The sequence below is a fragment of the Palaemon carinicauda genome, chromosome 17 (genome assembly GCF_036898095.1).
Source record: "Palaemon carinicauda isolate YSFRI2023 chromosome 17, ASM3689809v2, whole genome shotgun sequence".
Classification (NCBI taxonomy): Eukaryota; Metazoa; Arthropoda; class Malacostraca; order Decapoda; family Palaemonidae; genus Palaemon; species Palaemon carinicauda.
Window position 1 is genome coordinate 73,812,662 of NC_090741.1, and position 5,000 is coordinate 73,817,661.

Genomic DNA, 5,000 nt, shown 5'->3' on the forward strand with positions numbered 1-5,000 from the left:
GCAGGGAAGAAAATTGAAATAAGGTGAGCAAGGGAGTGTAAAAATAGAGGAGGAGAAGCTAGTACTAAAATGAGGAGGGAGGGAAAAGGAAATTGAGTGAAGAAATTAGATAGGTGGAGCGGTGAATAAGAAAAAAAAAGGCAACAGAAGAAGAGGAGATGATCAAGAAAACAGAAAACTAACGAAAAAACAGAGCAGAGAGGAAAATATGATGATGAGCAGAGAAAGAAAACAGTTAGGGGAGAAAGGGGCGTACCAGAAAAAATGAGAAGGAAGCATGGGCAAGGGGATGTAGGTATGAAGAAACTGAATGAAAGATGAATTTTGTTGTTGCGTATGTTAATAGGAGGAGGAAAATATACAGAAAAAGAAATTAGATGATGTTGGAATTGAATGAAATAAGGAAGAGGAGGGAGACGAGTTGGAACTCGGTTTATATCAGGAAAATTATCAGAGAGGAAAGTAAGGGGACATGTAATATGTAAGAGAGGAAGAAAAGAGGTATTAAGAAATGGGGGAACCGTAAAAAAGAGAGATCTGTTGGGATTGAACTTATATAGAAGAGATAATGACGATGTTGGATGAAAGGATTACGAGAAGAATACCAGACTCCGGTCATTCTTGTAAATAAGAGTTATCTTTTATGAGTATGTCATATTTTCATATTTGACAATAGCAATAGAGTTGCAGAGTAGTATTTCAAAATCGAAGCCTCTTATCCCCCGTTTTTATATACCTTCATTACCAGATGGTGTTGACGTAAGGCCATCTGCAAGAGTTTCTCCATCTTGTCCAGTCTGGAATTTGACTTTCGTTTTATGCTTCTCTTTTATGCCTGCATTCTCGCCGGAATCGTTTGAAACTTCTTTCCTGATGCTGCAGAAGAAAACTGGTGTGCTGTGAAGCATTTCTGCCCATGGTATCCTCGTTCGGGGATGGGAGGGGAGGTGTCGTAGGGTTGGGGTGCTTGGTTGCATTGGGTGTTCCAGGGGAGTGCTGGAATAGCTCAAACTGAAAGTGAGTGGCCTAGACAACTGCTATTAGGCTCTCGGAGAAGTGCTGGTCTTATTTGTTTTCATGTTGTAATTATGATTGACAATAACAATAGTAATATCAAATGCCATTATTTGCAATTGCCACGATTATTATTATTATTATTATTATTATTATTATTATTATTATTATTATTATTATTATTATTAAATAAAAAGACATGTACTGTACATCTTGATACATTTTAGATGAAAAGCGTTATTGTAATGTAATTACTAATCGGAGATGAAATTATTATTATTATTATTATTATTATTATTATTATTATTATTATTATTATTACTAATTTGCCCCCTGAACAATACTAAAAAAATAATTTGATGCTTTGATGTACATAAATCACTAATGAATTTTATTTTTTTGGAAAGGGTGACTAACATAAAAACTAGCAAAGTTCAAAGCTGCATAATACTATGGTGTTAGTTTCAGGTATTAATTATTTTTCCTGAACGAGTATTTTTGTTCAGAAGCTTACAGCAGGAACGGCCAAAACAAATTTATTAAATTTTAATTTAAAAAAAAATGCATAATCAAAATCCGAGCGAACAAGTTTTGTACGTTTGAATACAATTGCAGTTGCTCAATGATGTCGGATTACCTCACTAAAACCTTTATAGATAATTCTAATCGCATTTCCATTTACGGTAAAAATATTATATGAATGTTACGTAATTTCACTATTCATATTCTGTCTCTTTAAACTGGTTTGGGGAAATTTTATGTGTTGTAGGGATGACATTTTCACGTTGAAATTGAATTATATATTTAACATTGTGTTCAATTTACGATATTGTCTGTCAATTAACATGTATGCACGCATGTCCATATGTAGGCAATGAGGAAGAAAAATTATTATGGAATTGCAAAATAGTTTTTTTTCCCTATGGGTTTTACCTCGAGGAATAGGAAAGTAAAAACATTTTGAAATTTGATTAAGTTTATCCTTTGATAATGAGATAGAAATTATTATTATAATAGTTATTCTTTTTGGGTTCTCTCTTGAATCTGTTATCAAAACTACTTTACTATATATATATATATATGTGTGTGTGTGTGTGTGTGTGTGTATATATATATATGAGAGAGAGAGAGAGAGAGAGAGAGAGAGAGAGAGAGAGAGAGAGAGAGAGAGAGAGAGAGATTGTTTAAACCAATTGCACAAAAATAAACGTTATTTAAAAGCCAAGTATTAATCATAAACAATTGAAAATGTAGGCCGTGACTAGTATAAGGTTAGACAATTAAAGAAGCAGCCTGAGAGTCCAATTATGGAATTTTTGAATTATGTAAATGACCTTTTGGAATGTTGCACTATTTCGCTTGCATAAGCCTATCATGAGACACAGAGAAAAACACTAGATGAGGTTTTAAGGAAAATTATGTAGCGCGCTCGCGCAGACAATATATATATATATATATATAATATATATAAAATATATATATATATATATATATATATATATATATATATATATATATATATATATAAAATATATATATATATATATATTTATATATATATATATATATATATATAATATATATAAAATATATATATATATATATATATATATATATATATATATATATATAAATATATATATATATATATATATATATATATATTTATATATATATATATATATATATATATATATATATATATATATATATATATATGTATGTTCTTAGTCAAGACAAGAATGAACTCCCTTATTTTGAGTGTGACCACGTAGGAAACCATAGAATTAGACTTTGAAGAGAAATCTTCAAGAGGTAATATTAGGAAAATTGACAGATTTTGTGTTTACATGAAAGTGAAGTAGAGTCCATAATAGAGATGTGCACAGTGTTCTAGGGAGATCTATTCCAGGTACGTTTGGTCCGGTCGCGTCATGCGTTATGAATTAAACTTGTTGTATGGTATAGATGCTGCTAAAGCTTAAATGATTGAGTGAATACAGAGGGAAGCTGAGAATCCCGCTTCTAAAAATGAAAAGCGTGAACAGAGTTGTCATAGAATATCCCAAATCTTCGGTCAGAAGTGGCATTTAGTAGAATAAGTTTTCCATTACTCCAGCGTATATCACTCAAGAAGTCTCATATAAGTCGGGGCCGAATTCATCAGTGCACCTGTATCTTCAATGGATGCGTGATCCAGCTTTGGTTTCCTCCAGCATGTTGTCTGTATGTCCTTTCCTCGCTTTTCAAACACATTTTCGAATATGCTGTGCAATAGCCAATAGGAGCCTCGAAAGTATATTTGTGAAGCCTGATTCACTCAAAATGTAGTTAGGGTAAAATGAACCGAGTTGAGAGTTAAAGAAATGAAATATATAATTTTGGTATTTTCCTTTCATAGTTTATCTGCCTATCCGTTTCTTCTTTCGCTTACAGTAGCGAAAGTCTGAGTCGAAATATGGCTGCAACTTGGCTGGAAATAATGATTAGAATAATAATGCTGCCGTATCAGTGTCTTGATTGGAGGTTGAATATTTACCATGTAAAAAATACAGTACTTTTTCATTTGAGAAATAGTAATTAAGAAAGTTGTCCTTTGAAATAGCGGTATTAAACTTAAATACAACAACGCCATAACCCTCCTCTTCCGCAAACATAATCGGGTGATCGGAGGGCTCAACGTTTCCTCCATTCCCGTTTTTCAAAGCATAGGAAACCCCCTCTTCTGTTTTCATGATATTCAATTTTTAAGCGGGAGACCTGTCTTTCCCTAAACTAAGCTTAATGAAAATTTTATTGTTTTTGTTGTTGTTGTTGTTGCTACTCTTAGTTAAGAGTAAATTTAACCAAAGATTACTTTTCAAGTTAAAGACAAACACACACATACACAAGTAAATGCGTGACGTCCGACCTACACTATTGGTTTTGCAAATAATTATGAAATTAAACTTGTATTCTTTTAATTGAACAGGATAAATTCAACCTCAATTAGTGAAAATAGCTAATGGGCGTACTATGCCCACCTCATAATTACCTGAAATGCGATAACTTGATTAATTAACTCCGAAGCGCATGGTGCAGGTAGCAGACATTCCCTTTATCCCAAAACTAACTAATTTGTTAATATTTTTAAATGGTTAAATCTATGATTTAGACTTTTGGTGCGCCTATTTTATACGATAGATAATTTCTATCTTTTTAACTTATTACTGGCACAGGATAATCAAACGAGAGAATGCGTGGCTTTCTCACAGAATTAATGACTGACTTTGTTTTATGAAATATATGGGTAATCATCTGTAGGCTTTTGGGTTCTTAAGCCTGGTTTATTTGAAACATAGTGGAGTAATCCGCCCCCTAAACTGTGATTCCTTTCTCTAAAGTCACATTAATGTTTCACTCATAGTCTAATCTTTTGGTAAATTTTCGTCAAGAAAAATGAACATGTAGACAGATTAACGAACTAATGCATATTTTGGTCAATTTAGGTTTTTTGTAATTTTGATTTTCTCTGAAATATATCTTTTTTTTTTTTTTTACTACTATATCCAGTCTAAACCGATTTGTTGTTACCATTATTGAACTTAAATGAAAGCAACTAACGTGCTAAGTTCTTGGACAGTCTAATCCTATCAGTAATCATTTTTTAAATTTATCCACGGGAAAATCTTTTATGTATATATACATTATGAAAGGGAAAAAGACGTCACATGAATTTTTTTGGGGCGAAAGGGGGCGTCATATATTCGTGACTTTAAACGGTAGCCTACTTATGGGGGATTTGCAAATATATCAAAATTATTATCCAATCGCTTACAATTGCGAAAAATGTGTTTTCTTTTTCCATTATTCTTGTTTGTGTCCAATTCGGACAAGTCTGCGACCAAAATTTTAGTAGCTTTGTAAATTTCCTATGGGATCATGAACCTACCTAAATTGGTTGCAGATAACAAAATTAGCGGCCTAATCTCTCTCTCATGACGGTA

The 5,000-nt window shown here is 32.2% G+C and overlaps 1 protein-coding gene across 3 annotated transcripts in view; it reads left to right on the forward strand.

Moving 5' to 3' along the window:
* The window catches only part of LOC137656131 (uncharacterized), a 76,645-nt gene that overhangs the window by 35,641 nt on the left and 36,004 nt on the right, over window positions 1-5,000 (forward strand). The window lies entirely within an intron of this gene.